We start from the raw sequence: 17979 nt of genomic DNA on the forward strand, positions 1-17979 counted from the left end.
TGTCCGCATGTTTCCGAGGTAGCGCGTGCCCAAACGGGATTAATGGGCCGTTCGGACGGGGACCCCACAAGCTCTATAAATCCCCTGGCCGCCGCATTTCCACCCTACCCCACCAAAAATCTCTCTTTTGACTTCTAGTGAGTGATTTCTCACGAGTTCTTGCATTATCTCGCTCTTTCTTATCTTTTTGTGCATTAATCTCTCATTCCAGGTATTTTTCTAACCCATTTCTTTTCAGTTTATTTTTTTAAACTGTTAGAATTTTGATTATTTAGGGAATGATGTTGAATTGTTCAATGCCTATTTATAATATCTGCTGTGTTATGATTCTTTGATTTGGTATTATGGACTGCATTGTGATATTTTCTGTCTCTATTTTTGGACAAGTTCCTTTTACTCCCATTATAATGCTAAATTTTTTTTTATGACCTAACAAGAATATTTTTGGATTATTTTTGGCAAATCTTGTTGGTCTCTTTTACAGAATCATGTCTGCAGGCAATCCACAGTGCAGAGTTCCCCAGATGACAGAGGGAGATAGAGCAGCTCTTAGAGCTAAGATCATGGACCGACCTGTTATTGCTGAGCGGAATGTGATCCGTTCCGACATTATGATGTCTCCTCTGGCTAGTATCCATGACACTATCTAGACATATCATTGGGGATATCTTCACAGCTGTGCCTGTGTTGTGTACACCAGGCTGGTTAGACTTTTCTATGCCAACCTCGAGGTGATGCAGGACGATGACCGCGGGTTGGTGCATTAGTCTACTGTTGGCGGGCATATTATCACTGTTGATCCCCAGATCATCAGTCAATTCATAGGAGTCCCTGTTCTCCAGTTGTCTGCAAGCCCTTACAATGAAGTGGTACTGCCTCCATCTATGGATGATCTCTAAGAGTTTTTCAACGCAGTTCCACAAGGAGAGGAGTGTGCCACCACCATCAGGATCGGTGCCTTATCCGCCCCTCACCGCATGTTGGCCAAGATTGTTCAGCACAACCTATGGCCAGTTGTTAGGCGCAGTGACCTGATTTTGAAGAGGGCTCAGTTCGTCTATGCCACTCATCTTTGCTTGCACTTATGCCTGTGCAAGCATATTTTGGGCGTCATTTTGGAGGCCTGTGATGAGAGCAATTCTGGTCTTCCTTTCAGCTGCCTGCTCACACAGATTATACTACAGTTAGGCATAAGTATTGCTGGCGAGCCAAAGATGAAGATCCAGGATCCACTCAGCAAGCAGAAGCTGATGAAGTCAAATGCTCAACTACAGAGAGATGATCCGGATGACGATGATGTGCCCCTGCCTCCTCCTATTCCTGTAGGCATACCGAGTGTGGCTTCCTCTTCTCAGAGTGTCCCGCCATCTCAACCGGAAGTCAATTATTCTCAGATCATGGAGGCATTGGCTGCGATTCAGGGTGGCATGAGCTCCATGCAGCTCTCAATGACTTCCATGAAGCAGTCCATCTCTACCATGCAGTAGGAGGTTCACTCCATCAATCTCCGAGTAGAGCAGAACCAGCTGGACCTTCGGGAGTGCCTCAAGTTCCACCATCCTCCCAGCAGTGACAATGAGGATGATGTGCCAATGGCCGAGGATGCTTGAGCTTCTTTTTTGTTTTGTAGTAGTCTTATTTGTTTTTGAGATAGTTGTTTTATATTTTGCTACTCTTGTTAAACTCCTAGATTATATTACTCTGTTTACCCTGGTCCTTCTGAGACCTATAGAGGGAGTAATTTTTATGTGTTTGGTTTTTATTACTTTGTTTTACCCTTTGTCCCTTTGTGACAAAAAAGGGGGAGTAATTTTTATTTTTCAACCGGGATTGTATTTTTAACTGGTCAAGTGATTTTTGTCCCAGAATGGCCAAATGAGGAGTTTGTTAGTTTGCAATCGACTACATTCTGTTGGACAAAATTATTTCTTTGTAAAGATACTCTTTAATAGGGATTCCGCTAGTCAGAAGTGTTTCCAGAAGATTTTGCACAGTTTGCAAGTCAGAAAATTCAGTTCCCTGCCAGCCGTCCAGACGACGTGTCATACCGTACGGACGCCTGATGAGTGCCAAAAAGTGTATATTTGGACCCCTTAATTTACATTAGTTAAACCTTTAGCTTTGTTACTTTCTGATGTTTTGGTTAGTTTTAGTGTTTTCGCGTTTTGTAAGGCAATAAGAGAAAAATGACAATTTTCAAGGCAAAAATACATAGAAAAGCTGAATTTTCGGAAGTGTTGAAAAAGTAGATCGATCGAATATTAAGTAGATCGATCGAAAAGTAGATCGATCGAATTTTTGCAGGACAGAAACCCTAGCCAACTCTATAAATACGTATTTTTCTCATTTTCTCAATATGAGGAGCCGCGGCAAAGACCGTTTGGGCGCCCCCAAGGGCTGATTTTGCTCTAGTTTAGGGTTCTTGGGTGATCTTCACCTAGAACATCCTTCCTTTGTAAGTTTTCTTTGATTTTAATACATTCTTGTAGTTTATTTATGCTTTCCTTAATTATGTGTAACTGAAATTTCGTCTAGGGTTGAGGATGAAACCTCACCATTGAATAGAAACTGAGTTTCATTGCTTGTTTATGCTATTTGAGTTTATGAGCTTTGATTTCTCATTGTTCTACTCCGATTTTTGAGATTATTATTGGATATCTCTTGTGATTTCCGGATACAAGTGATGATTTGATATGGTTTCATTAAATTGATGGCTTGGGTTTTCATTTATGTTGGATATTCATTGTGTTTCATTCTATGGATACATTTAATGATTTAGTTGAAACTAGATATCTTTTGTGATTTGTGGAATAATGGATTCATTGAATGATTTAAACAATTTTTAAAGCAAAAGTAGAACAAACATAAGATTTGTATGATAAGAACTTCAAATGGTGTAGATGAGCATGAGATTAGGTTGCTATGATTTGGTGGTTGTGGATTCCAAAACCTTAGAACATTTTATTTTCATTAATTTTGTTTATGTTTTATTTTATCAAAAACCCCTAAATGTGGAACTAGGTTAAAATAGGATTAGTTTGAATAGAGATTAATTTTTGAAACTCAATTCCCTGTGGGATCGACCTCGCACTTGCAAAACGCTATATTGCAAACGATTCGTGCACTTGTGAGTATTATAATTTGCACAACAAGTTTTTGGCACCGTTGCCGGGGAATTGTTTTGTTTGTGGAAATTGATTTTTGTTTGAATTGATTTTATTTTTCTACTAGATTAGGTAGATTTTTGTTTCATGTAATTGTTGTTTTGTTTCTGTTTTTGTTTTTGTTCTAAAAAAAAAAAACTTTGTTTTCTGGTTCTGTTTCTGCACTTTCTGAGTGCCCCGCAAAGTTGATCGATCGAGTCTCAATTCGATCGATCGATTTTAGATCGATCAAGAAAGCATTCGCCCTATATAAAGTCGATCGATCTAGAAGTAATTCGATCGATCGAAACTCGATCAATCGAACTTAACTTCGATCGTGCGAATTTTCTAAGCAACAGAAAACCGGAAGAAAATATATATATATATATATATATATATATATATATATATATATATATTTATCAGTTTGTTTTTAGTTCATTTTGTTAATATTTTGTTTATGTTTTACCTTATTTTATTTTATTGTTTGTTTTTGTTTGTTAGTTTATTTTAATTTTCAAAAAAAAAATGCTTGGTTCATTTTTGTTGTGGGATATTTGCATGCTATAGGGTGCAAGTGAAGCATGGATTTTTATTTTGATAATTGTAGTGATTTTTCTGCACAAGATGGTTCGCCTAGTGGTAGGACACCCGATCCAACCAACTACCCTTACAATTTCAACCCACATGAACCATGTTCATATTGCTCTGATCCTTATCACAGTGCTAGTAGTTGTCCTTCCTGGGGACAATTCTGCAATCTTTCTTATGAGCAAATGAACACCAATTTCTCTAGTCCGGGAGTTGATCCCAATTTTTACAACCCAGATTGGAGCAACCATCCTGATTTCTCGTGGCAAGCTCAAGCCATGAGAAATTGTGCTCCCCAATTTCAAGAACTGCACCATCCTGATTATCCACAGTTCGATAGCCACTCTTCCTATCCTTCATCCTACAATTATCCAGCTTCTTCCTCACCATCCACTTTGGAAGACACTCTCAAGGTCTTCATAGAGCTCACAGGCCAAGCTATTAGTGAAGTGAAGAATGCTACTATGGAAAACACTCAAGCGATTGCCAGGATAGAAGGACATATGGAATATTTGGTTGCTGAAGTCACTAGAATAGAGGAAGAAGAGTTTCACAGTCAGCTGATGGCCAAAGGGTACTACATGATTGATAAGGATGATTTCAGCATTTCTTATCATGAGCATGCCCAAGCCACCGCCGCACTTGGGAGTGAGGTAGTTTTTTGAGGAAATTGTTAATGAACCAAGTCTAAAAGATCGTTTTGAAGAGAGCGATGCTCAAATCGAATATAACCTGGACTTGGTATCTGAGCAAGAAGAGGGTTTACTGGATTCCACTCTTGAGACACGACCTGAGAATGGGGAAACCATTGAGATATCATTCCCCAACACATCTTCTTTAGAGGCTGAGTTTGAAGAGAAAGGAGAGCACTTGGAGTCTGTTGAGCACCTGGAGCACTCAGTGCCCCCGTCAAATCCAAATTCGTCCAACGACAAGGAAATGAGTACTGAAGCTCATTCCTTCACCACCATCCCTCTTGAGACATTTCATGAGCCCCAAGTTTCAATTCTTAAATGTCTCAAAGAGCCATCTAATGCCAAAACTGTTAAGGATCGATGCACACAAGGTCACAAATCTAGGAACCATCGTCCTAAGAAGATCCTTCAAGGCAAGCAAGTGGGCTACATAAGATGGCGAAACATTCCACCCGAGGGATATCAAATTTCAAAGAAGAAAGGGTGGAGGGGATTGGTTGGACATCCACATGATCGGGGAAGGCGCTGTAAATTTTCTTTTACCTTTTTGTACAGTTGATTTCTTTCATTTCATTTTTATTTCTTTTCATTTTACTTTTATTTCTGACAGTAATTAACCTTTTGATGTGTGTTTCTTGTGAGAAAATATTGTTAGTTTTTGTTGACAGGTGTTTTGGTGTTTAAGTTTGGGGGACGCCTTGACCTTTCACACCTCGATGTTTCCGTATTTCTGGTATTGTATTTCTACACTACACATGCGGAAAATGTGTAATTCAAGTTTGGGGGTATGGAAAAACATTCTGTCCATTTGTTTGTTTGTTTAATTTTTCTGTTTGTTTAGTTATTTTTAGTTGTCTTTTTTTTCTTAAAATGTTTTAATTAAAAACAAAATAAAAAATTGTTGTTGTCAAGTTTAAGTTAAACCGTAATTGTGGTTTGCATTTCATTGGTTTGCTTAAAGTTTTGAACACATCATGTCTTTAGGAATCTGAATCTTTTGACTTATTTTTGGGCTAGTGAGACTTCACTTGTTTGAGTTGAATTATCACGAACACATTAGCATGTAATCTGTGGGGTATGAATTTGTGCTTAATTGTGTATTTTGAGAATTGTTGGATGACTTATTGATAAATAACCTTGGCTTGCAAGATATTTGTATATATATATATATATATATAAAAGAGATCATTTTGAGTTTTTCAATGAGTAACCGGGCCTCTTGCCTCACTAAGCATTGAGTGTTCGCGTCAAAAGGTGAGAATTTCAATTTGGTTAATTGTATGGCTAGTTTGGCTTCGTAGCCTTTTTGACTTGAGAAATTAAGCCCTTAGGGATGTTTTTACATCTAGTGCCCTAAGACCATTTGGTTTGGGAGCTATTGGCCCAACACTCGTTACATGGGTCAATTAGAAAGCTTAAGGGAGCCGAGCATTGCACAGCCTACACATAAAAAAAAAACACAAAAATAGATAACTAAAATAAAATAAAATAATTTGCATATCTTGCCTTGGTTGTTTCATTTGATAGGGATTCCAATGATTTTTGAGGTACTTATCCTGAGATTAAAATGAAACCTCATGATTGCATGTTGATTTCACTCTACACTTTTGAGAAAATGTGAAGTCTTTATTGTCCATTAATGAGTGATTTGATATTGGATCCCCTGTTGATGTTTATGATGGGGTTTGTCTTTTTAAGCATGCCAATGACGTATGAACCATGGTTTGTGTAAAAAAATTCTTTCTTATTGACAACACAATGTTTCAATGTTTGTGGGTATCATTTCTGGCAAACCCTCACGAGACTTCACTTGTCCACTAAGGAGTCGTAGGGGTTTAAAAGGCTTGTTACATATGCTAAATGCAATCGTTTCTCCCACGAAAGAGGACTTATGTTTCATGCTTTGATTTTGTTTTTCATTTTGTTTTGCTAAGGGACTAGCAAAATGTAAGTTTGGGGGTATTTGATGAGTGCCAAAAAGTGTATATTTGGACCCCCTTAATTTACATTAGTTAAACCTTTAGCTTTGTTACTTTCTGATGTTTTGGTTAGTTTTTGTGTTTTTGTGTTTTGCAGGGCAATAAGAGAAAAATGACAATTTTCAAGGCAAAAATACATAGAAAAGCTGGATTTTCGGAAGTGCTGAAAAAGTAGATCGATTGAATATTAAGTAGATCGATCGAATTTTTATGGGACAGAAACCCTAGATAACTCTATAAATACGTCTTTTTCTCATTTTCTCAATACGAGGAGCCGCGGCAGAGACCGTTTGGGCGCCTTCAGGGGCCGATTTTGCTCTAGTTTAGGGTTCTTGGGTGATTTTCACCTAGAACATCCTTCCTTTGTAAGTTTTCTTTGATTTTAATACATTCTTGTAGTTTATTTATGCTTTCCTTAATTATGTGTAACTGAAATTTCGTCTAGGGTTGAGGATGAAACCTCACCATTGAATAGAAACTGAGTTTCATTGCTTGTTTATGCTATTTGAGTTTATGGGCTTTAATTTCTCATTGTTCTACTCCGATTTTTGAGATTATTATTAGATATCTCTTGTGATTTTCGGATACAAGTGATGATTTGATATGGTTTCATTAAATTGATGGCTTGGATTTTCATTTATGTTGGATATTCATTGTGTTTCATTCTATGGATACATTTGATGATTTAGTTGAAACTAGATATCTTTTGTGATTTGTGGAAGAATGGATTCATTGAATGATTTAAACAATTTTTGAAGCAAAAGTGGAACAAACATAAGATTTGTATGATGAGAACTTCAAATGGTGTAGATGAGCATGAGATTAGGTTGCTATGATTTGGTGGGTGTGGATTCCAAAACCTTAGAACCTTTTATTTTCATTAATTTTGTTTATGTTTTATTTTATCAAAAACCCCTAAATGTGGAACTAGGTTAAAATATGATTAGTTTGAATAGAGATTAATTTTCGCAACTCAGTTCCCTGTGGGATCGACCTCGCACTTCCAAAACGCTATTTTGCAAACGATTCGTGCACTTGGGAGTATTATAATTTGCACAACAACGCCCAGTTGCCTAAAGCATCAACCATCCAAATGACGTGTCATACCGTCCAGATGCCCATCAGACTAAAGCATCATCCGTCCGGACGACGTGGATTCCCGTCCGGACCTTCCTCTGTGTCGAGAAGCTTCGAACTACTCCAACTTGCATCCGTCTAGACGATTCAGCAGCCCGTCCAAACGACTCTCAGTGTTTGATCAAGCTTCAGGATTTCTTTCCAAAACACAGATATGGGAAGATCGTTGCAACCGTTCGGATGACGTGGATTCCCATTCGATTAAGCTCATCCATAAGGTAAGTATCGCAATTCAAATCCAAACGTCCAGACACCAATCATCATGGTCCGGACGCGCATGTATCAAATATGGCAATTGCGTGCATCACATCAACCATCCGGACGACCATCCTCCTGGTCCAGATGCACGAAGCATCTATATGGAAATTACTTGCAGCAAACGTGCGACCGTCCAGACGACAGGGCAACACCGTCAGGATGCGGCTCTCAAACAGGAAAGATTTTCAGCGAAATTTTCAGAATTTCGGTCGCACAGTTGTCCGTCCGGGCGACCTATGACCACGGTCCGGACGGCGCCCAATTTTATCAAGCCAGACGCTCATTTGAACTGTTAGCCTATAAATAGAAGCTCCTAGGCTTGAGAATTGTAAGAATTCGGTATTAAATTCCACTAGTGCTTAGAGAACTATATTGCGAGTTTATTGATCTGTGTTGATCTCTCTGAAGTCGTTGCTGTGTGTGTTGTTGCGGCGCTTAATCTGAAGTCTATCTTAGGAGTTGGCCCTAAGGTAAAGGATTCCATTGAAGACCCCTTAAGGTTGGAGATCTGGTTGGGAGGCGTTCGTGTTGGATTACACGTTAGAGAGCAAGGTACAACCACTGCATTAAGGGTATGTGAGTGTTACTACTTTGTATCTAGTCTTGTCTTTTGAATAGTGGATATCCTGGGTTTGGCTGCCCCGGAATGGTTTTTCTCATCTTGAGTTTCCACTTCATTAACAAAAATCTTGTGTTATTTTATTTCCGCATTATTTTGTTAACACATTGTGCACACACACACTTGCGTTATATTAGAAGTCAATTTTCAATTTTTCAGACAAGAATAACTAAAAAAAAACACTCAATCATCATCATCATTCAGTTTTGGATGATGATATTTCAGGCATTCTCTGATGTCGATCTAGCTCTGCTCGACACGCTCCCCGATAAGATTGACTTCCTGCTGAAGAGCTGATATGGAAGTCATGAGCTATGCAAAAGCAGCCTCAATGTCAAAAGAAGGAGGCACAACCTGAGATGATGATGATGCAGTTGCTAGGGGGAGATCTGGTGGAGGCTGAGGAACAACGCCTCGAGCCTCGTGTCGCAATTGGGCATTAGACTTCATGAGAGTCTGAATGCCAAGAGGATCTGGGATCCGTGAGAGGGGCTCCGAGTTTGAAATATCTGGCATGACCTGAAGGCAGATTTGAGTGATCAGACACCCAAACGACAGACTCATGTTCTTCTCATCTTGAACCTCAAGCATAGTGTGCAAGATGTGCTTGCACAGGCAAAATGGAGTCCGCATCACGATGGCATAGAGAAGGGTGGCCTTCTTGAGGGTAACCTCACTCCGCCGAGCTTGAGGCCAAAGGTTTGTGACAACCTTTGCTAAGAATCGATGCATAGGAGCAAAGGCACCGATGTTGATCTAGGAGTGGGACTTGTCCTCGCGCTGTGGTCTCGTCCCAAAGAAGTCATGTAAGAACTTAATGCTGGGAGCCTCCTTAGGAAAAGGAACTCCGGAGACTGGTAGAACAGGGACCCCGATCACAGAACTGATACGCTGGGGGTCTATCAAAATTGCCCGGCCTCTGACCATAGTTTGCATGATTAGTCCTCTGTCATCATCCTAAATGATGATCATGTGGCCATAAAATTCCCGCACTAGTCTGGGAAATGCCTGGCAAGCACAATTGTACAGATATTCCCAGTTATTTTCTAATAGCATCTGAGCGATGGGAAGCAGAACTGGGTCTCTCAGATCTACACAGAGAAGATTTTGCTCAGATAGGACCTGTCGAGATTGTATACGGTGCAACCAGTTAGCAACTGATTCCTCAATTCTTTGTCTGACTCGGGGAGGAGAGTCGTCTGAAGACATAATTTCTGAACTAGAAAAAAACACAAACACAAATCCATGAAAGCATTAATTCCTGTTAGTCAAAATAAAATAAAATTGGGCATTATAACGGTTGTAAAATGGACTATCCCAGAAATTACAACATCAAGTAACACAACCCAAACATCATTTAGAAAAAATATGCAAAATCTCAACCCAAATAATAAGGAATTTTTTAGCAATAATATATATTAAACTCAAAAAAAAATGAAAACTCAAAAAAAAAAAAAAACTATTTTAAGCATGAAAACTTTAAAAAAAAAAAAATAGTAAAAGAGTATAAGTACATACCTGGGGAGGAGAGAAAATCCAAAGACGACATGTGCACGAGAGAAATATGCATAAAAAGCACAAGACGACAAAAAAACACAAAAGGAAAGGAGAAAATGACGTGCGGCACAAGGGAGAATACAATTTAACCTTACAAGGTTCACCGTCCGGATGGAACTTAAGTGACGTCCAGACGTAGTGCCACGTGGAGGTTTCAAAAACACACTCGTCCGGACAAGAAGAATGAACGTCCGGATGCTTCAAACACAAGAATCTGAAAAAGAGGGGAAAAACGAGCAGAAAAATATTTCCCAAATAAATTCTAGAGCACGCATGTATAAAACACTAATATCTTAGTTCAATTAGCATTTTTTTTTTTTAAAAAAAAAAAGATATAATTTAGAGTTATGTTTTTAATCACCACAAGAATTTCCCTGCAGACGGACATTTTTCAATAGAAAACTTAACTCATGCAATGCGTGTGTGTGTGTGTGAAAGCTTTCTCAATAAGGTTTGAAGTATGCTGATATGACTTAACACACCCGGATTTTTCAATGAAGAGAGAAAATCAATGTTAGATCAGTCAAAAGTCAAACCTTATTATGCTAGGGCCTAGTTACCTTCATCTGATACATTGTCCTTAAGCTGCAACACTTTTCTTTTAATATGTCCTTTAGTGACTGTCTATTTCTGCAATAATGTGTTCACTAACTATTTCTTTAGGGGCAAGATCAAGAACAGATTTAGCATAAGCAGTGGATCTTTTTATTTATCCACGTTTATTTAGTTTTGAATGTCTTTTATCACTTGGTGCTACAACCTAAAAAGAATGCCAGAGTTTATGGGTTCTAGGTTCAACTAGCGAGTTGGTCAATTTGACCATCTTGGCAAAAATCTCTCCCATTTAAAAAAAAAAAAAAAAATCCAGAAGCTAAAAGTCAGAGGAGAGACACAAATACCTTAAGAGAGCCTTGGATAGTGCACATTCTTCATCGCAAGAGAAAATCAACTATCTAGTATGGATGCCATTGGAAAACTTCGCAGATAAAAAAAAAAAAACTCTCAATTATATAAAGGCAATTGAATAAATGCATCAGAAACTGAGACATCAGTTAAACATACATAAGATATCTGGAAGTTATAAAACAATAAACCTCTGCATCCTTTTAACCCCCCCTCCCCCTTTTTTATTAAAAAAAGCAAACATGCTTTCAAAATAAATAGAGTAGTGTTGACCAAGCATGTATGGGAGAAAAAAAAAAAAAAAAAACACACCTGACCTTAGGGAGAGAGGTTTGAGATTAACAAGATAGAAGAACAGTCACTCGACGTGCTTTTACTATCATCCCTATTAAATATCTGTAGAATTTTCTCAAGACAACCCAAGAGGGAATAGGGATAGAAAAGATGGTTCCATAACAACATGCAAAGTATTTATAAGATGATAAAATGAAGTAAACTTTGTAAGTGTACCTGTCATGCTTTAGGATTTAGGAACCAAAATTCTAGGCATGTGTGACCTTACCTACTAGGTAGGTCTGCTCCCCTTCGGCGAGTGAGTGTCCTCTTCCTTCTGAAGTTATAGAGCCAAAAATCTGACCAAATCTTGCATGAAAGTATTGGAAGATGTTCCTTCACTGGAGATTTCCCTTGCTGCAGTCTTCTTGGGGACCCAAGTCTTTTTCGCTTGAGTAGGCTTCTGCAGCTGCGGAAGCTTTAGAACATGAATTCTGGGCGAAGATCTATGATGCTTGAGAGGCTTAGGTGGAGGACACCTTGGTCTGATATGACTGCTAACTCCACATTGGTGACATATGGAAGTTTTAGGAGCTAGCCATTTTTTCTTCTGCTGAACTTGCCAATGTGGGCAATTTGGTCTCATGTGCCCTAGCTTGCCACAGTGATGGCATGTGGGAGGCTTTCTCCTGATAGGAAGCTCGACCAGAGGCTAAAGGTTGAAAGGAACTTCTCCTTCCATGACTACTTTTCCCTTATCCATTCTTGGAGGTGGAGATTCAGGAATAACTGGCCTCACGAAAATGGTCTTGGAGGTAGAAGGAGTATCAGAAGTAGGAACATACCCAATTCCGGTCTTGTCAGTTGGGCACTTCTGAATGGAGAGCATGCAAGTGAGCTTCTCGTCTGAGACTCTTTCCAGTTGTAACTGTGTCTCCAGTAGCCTCTCTTCTAAATCATTAATCTTTATGAGCATGGAGGTCTTTTCAATTCTGAGGCTGTTCAATTCTAGAACCTGTTGCTTGTATTTCTCCCTCAGCTTTAGAAATTCTACATACTGAAGTTGATAAGCTGACTCCATATCTTCTTCTTCACTATTCTCATAGTAGTAGGACTGAGAACCTCCTTATCTTCATGTGGGGCTACGAATGCCAGAAATTTTTCTTCCTCAGGAGTTTCTTCTTCTTTCTCAGACTAATCGCTAAGAGTTGCATTAAAGGCTTTCCCTCTTTGTTTCTTCTTCAGATTTGCACATTCAGTCCTGATGTGCCCAAAGCCTGAACATTTGAAGCATTGAGGACCCCTCGGATCTTTCTTCTCTGCTTCTTCTGTATCAGCTGTATGAGGAGCCTTTCTTAAATTGTCAGAGAACTTCTTTTTAAATTTATTGTTCTTCATAAAACGCTCGAAGTTCTTGGCTAACATAGCCACTGCATCTTCATCAACATCGGAGTCTTCGTCAGATGAGACTACGGATTTCTTCTTGGATGCCTTAGATGCTTTGAGGGAAATTGTCTTTGCCTTTCTGACCGGAGGTGAGGAATAGTCGTATGTCTGAAGAGATCCTACCAGCTCTTCAATCTTCATCTCCTCCAGATCTTTGCTTTCTTCTATAGTTGTCACCATAATCCTGAAACGCTCAGGCAAAGATTTTAGTATCTTTCGGATGAGTTTTACATCTGAGATTTGCTTCCCAAGACTCACCATAAAGTTTCTTAGGTCACTAATCTTAGTGTAGAACTCTCCGAATGTCTCGTCTTCTAGCATCTTAATTTTTTCAAATTTAGAAATCAACATTTGAAGTTTGGCAGATTTTACTAGTTTTGTGCCTTCATATGTTGTTTCTAGAATTTTCCATGCATCTTTAGCAATTTCACAATTTGAAATTCTTGCGAATTCAAATGGTGAAAGTGCTTGACATAGTGCATGGAGGGCTTTATCATTGGAAAGCCTTGCGCTTGTTTGAACAATAGTAATTTCGTTTGTTTCTTTTGGTTTAATCCAACCAGTTTCAAAAATTTTCCAGACGTCAATAGATTTTAAAAAGAAGCGCATTCGGGCTTTCCAATAGCCGTAGTTCGTCCCATCAAAGGACGGAACAAAATTAAGATTTTGAGACATAATAATCAAAAACAAAAGTCAAAAGGATACACTCAAGAAATAAATCTGAAACAGAGTGTACCAAGCTCTGATACCAATTGAAAATAATTTATTGACTTCTAATTTAAACCAAGTGTGTGTTTGTGTGCAAACAAATATCTTAAATACGGAATTTAAATGAGACAAGATATTTGTTACGAAGTGGAAACTCTATGAAGAGAAAAAACCACTCCGGGGTAGCCAAACCCAGGAAATTCACTATCCAAAAACAAAGCTAGTTTCAAGATACTCGTACTCACATAACCTTATGTAGTAGTCATAGCTTTAACTCTGACGTGTAATCCAACACGAACCCTTCCCAACAAGATCTTCCACCTGAAGGAGTTTTTGATGGATTCCTTTACCCTAGGGCCGACCCCTAAGATAGACTTCACACGAACATTTGAGCACACAATAGCACCGGCTTGAGAGCTAGCGGATCTTCGATTCTCCCTAAACACCCTCTCAAAGCACTATGGAATTCACTGTCGAATTCTGTACAAAACACTAGCCTAGAGCCCCCTATTTATAGGCTTCAAGAGACCTCAAAAGCTATTGAGATTCAGACTGTGGTTGGCCAGCGTCTGGATGGAAGTTAGCCACGTCCGGATGGTTTTCTGCGATATCCTTTCAAAAACAGCGTAATTTTATCTCTATCAAGTTCACGTCCGTACGGCTTTACCAGGCGTCCGGACGGTCTTGGCTAAAATCCCTTCCACATTTGAACGGAACTCTGGAATATTCTGAACTACTGGACATCGTCCGGACGGCTTGCAGAGACTTCCTAAACAGTGTCGACTTCTGACAACAGACTCCTTGTTGAATACTGATTGACCTATTGTCCGGACGGTGTTGCTCTGACGTCTGGACGTCTTCAATGTTTATCTGTAAGACACTGCGAGGCGTCCGGATGCATTCAAAGGCCCGTCCGGACGGTTGCACAGGAACCGGTTGTTTTTGTCTTGGATTTTGCAAGGACTCTTCATGGACATCTTTAAGCAGCTTGTAATCAGTTATTGTCTTTGATTTGATCATTGTCTGAATAACATGAAGATTCTGATTTAAAAACCGATCATTCTGTTAAAACGCAACCATTACATAAAGTGTTTTTGTTTTATCCAGAATGTAGCCAATAAAATACTAACAAACGGGTCTAGACCTTTTCTTCACTTGATTCTTGGCTTTCTTGGGTAGGTTTCAATTTGATTGTGGGTTCAAGGGAGTTCGATCCCTCAGGTTCACATCATTTGGTATCAGAGCTCAGTTCCAAATCAGGTCTAATTTATCCTTTTTAATTCTTCCATTTTGTTTTTGTTTTTGTTTTTGTTTTTTTTTTTTGTTTTTTTTGTTTTTTTTTTTTTTGTTTTTTCTTGTCTTAGGCGTTTTCTAAGGTTCTCTAGTCTCAGCTATGATTCCTCCTTCATTCTTGTTAATTTCGTGTGTTGAATTCATATCTGTGATTTTCACAATTGATTGCTCGTGTACTTGATTCAAGAATTCAGATCTGTGAATTCTTTAATTGATTACACGAATCCTTGCTTTAATTTTCCAGATTTGTATTCTTTTTCTCCATAATTGAATTCCATTGATTACACAAATCTTTGCTTTATTTCTTTTCAGATCTGTACTTTTCAGATTTGAATTCCATTCTTAATTGATTTTGCGAATCTTTGCTTTAACGTTTCAAATCTGTAAATTCCATATTTGGATTCCATTCTTAATTGATTACGCGAATCTTTGCTTTAATTTTCAGATTTGAATCATTGCTTTAATTTCCAGATTTGACTCTTTGCTTTAATTTCCAGATTTGAATCTTTGCCTTACTTTCCAGATTTGAATCTTTGCCTTAATTTTCCAGATTTGAATATTTGCTTCGATTTTCCAGATTTGAATCCTTGCTTTAACTTCCATATCTGTAATTTTCCAAATTTTAATTCCATTTTCGTTAGCATTTGTCCTTTGTTTACTTCCGTTTCTTGTTGTATAGTTAGCATAAGTTGCTACGTAGTTATTTAAAAATAAAAAATAAAAAATAAAAAATTAAAAAATTTAAAAAAAAAAAAAAAGAAAAAAAAGAAAAAAAGAAGAAGAAGAAGAAGAATTTTTTTTTTTTTTTTTTCAAAAATAGTTGTTTGATATACTTTGCAATTCGAAAATTGAAGTGATTTGATGTTGATTGATCTTTATCTTCAGAGGAATCGAATGTATCATCTTTAGTATCTTGTTTCCTAATTGCTCTTTCCTTGTACAAATTCTTTTAGATCCGTGTCATTTTATTCCTTTCTTGTTTTTAGAATCTATTGCTGGTTGGAATAATACGAGGTGATGTCTTGATTTAGTTCAATTAGTTCTTAAAGAACTTGAAAGGGAAAACATGTGAGGTGAAAGACCAAAAGAGTGAAAACACAAGTGGAGTGACAATATTTGAGTGTAAACACGTAAGGGAGTGTGTGAGGTTTTACCACTATTTTTTTTGTTTTTGTTTTGTAGTGCATTGAAAATGTCTCATAAGAGTGACTCAACACCTAAGGAGGAGGTGGATAATTCATTCTTTGTATTGCGGTCCATGCAACAACAGTTTGAACGGTTGAACTTGGTGTTGGAGGAGGTGAAGGATAGGATGGATCAGCAAGACGTAGTGATTAGAAATTTGCAAGGTGGGCGAGATAGGAGGAGACGTGTGCCTAGCGTTTAAAATGAGTTTGAGAACAAAAGAGATGATGATGATGAGGAAGACATAACATCTAAAGTTGGAATGGGTGGAGTTGATAGAATTAGAGGAGGTAGGCGTGGAAGATGACATGGGAGAAATCTAATGGGTCGGGATGGGGTAGATAGGAACCTTGGAAGCATCAAAATGAAAATACCATCTTTCCAAGGTAGGACTGACCCTGAAACCTATTTAGAGTGAGAGAAGAAAATAAAGTTGATTTTTGATTGTCACAATTATTCAGAGGAGAAGAAGGTGAAGTTGGTAGTAATTGAGTTCACAGATTATACAATTATTTGGTGGGATCAATTAGTGACCAATAGGAGGAGGGATCATGAGAGACCTATAGAAACATGGGGTGAGTTGAAAGCCCTCATGAGGCGAAGATTTGTACCTAGCCACTACTATAGAGACCTCTACCAAAAATTACAAAACCTTACACAAGGGTCTAGAAGTGTAGAGGATTACCATAAGGAGATGGAGGTGGCTATGATTCGGGCTAATGTAGAGGAGGATCGGGAGGCAATAATGGCCAGATTTTTAAGTGGTTTGAATAGGGACATAGCCAATGTAGTTGAGTTGCAACATTATGTGAAGGTAGAAGACATGGTACACATGGCTATGAAGGTGGAGAGACAGTTAAAGAGAAAGGGGGCAGCAAGGTATACTTTAGTTTCTAACACTCATTGGAAACCAAAGTGGGATAGAAATGATCAATCTGTAGTAAAGGGGAAGGCCGAATCACCTAAGGGAAAAGATGAGGGAACTAGCAAGAACAAACCCGAGGTAGATTTCCAACCTTCCAGGAATAGAGATATTAAATGTTTTAAATGTTTGGGTTCATGGCACATCGCGTCTCAATGCCCAAACAAGCGGGTGATGGTTATGCGAGGCAATGGGGAGGTGATGACTAATAGTGAAGATGGTAGTGATGAGATGCCCGAGTTGGTCGATGCTAGTGATGATGATGGAGTGGAATACCCTGTAGAAGGTGAGTCTCTTGTTGCCAGGCGTGCTCTCAATACGCAAATTAAGATAGACGATATGGAGCAGCAGAAAGAGAATATATTTCATACTAGATGTTATGTAAACAACAAGGTGTGTAGTATGATTATAGATGGGGGAAGTTGCACCAATGTAGCTAGTACCACCCTAGTTGAAAAGTTGAGCTTACCTTTACTGAAGCATCCTAGACCTTATAAGTTGCAATGGTTGAATGAATGTGGGGAGGTCAAGGTCCATAAGCAAGTTTTGGTGGCTTTTACCATTGGGAGGTATAGTGATAAGGTGCTTTGTGATGTAGTTCCTATGCATGCTGGCAATATTTTGTTGGGGAGGCAATGGTTTACGAACAGGTACAACTTTGTAAAGGATGGAAAAACATTCAAGCTTGCTCCTTTAACCCCAAAACAGGTCTATGAGGACCAACTGAAGCTGAAGAGTGAGATTGAACAAAAAAGAAAGAGTGAAAAAGAAAATAGAGAGGTGCCTGAGAATAAAGAAAAGAGAGTGGAGCCACGAGAGAAAAAAGAAAGAGAACCTGCAGAGAGAAAAGGAAAGGCAAATATGAGTTTTTATGCAAAGGAGAGTGAGGTTAAGAGGGCCTTCTTAGCAGATCAACCTATGATTTTTCTTGTTTACAAAAAATCTTATCTTAATCTTGATGAAACTAATCAATCTCTTCCTAGTTTGGCTGTTTCTTTGTTGCAGGAGTTCGAGGATGTATTTCCGGAGGAGATGCCGAGTGGGTTGCCACCCATTAGAGGCATTGAGCACCAAATTGATTTCATACCCGGAGCAGTTATTCCAAATTGACCAGCCTATAGGAGTAATCCGAAGGAGACCAAGGAGCTTCAAAGGCAAGTTGAAGATTTGTTGAGCAAGGGGTACGTGAGAGAGAGCATGAGCCCATGTGCAGTACTAGTACTACTAGTGCCAAAGAAGGATGGGACTTGGAGGATGTGCATTGATTGCA

The sequence above is a fragment of the Alnus glutinosa genome, chromosome 3 (genome assembly GCF_958979055.1).
Source record: "Alnus glutinosa chromosome 3, dhAlnGlut1.1, whole genome shotgun sequence".
In the NCBI taxonomy this organism is placed as follows: Eukaryota; Viridiplantae; Streptophyta; class Magnoliopsida; order Fagales; family Betulaceae; genus Alnus; species Alnus glutinosa.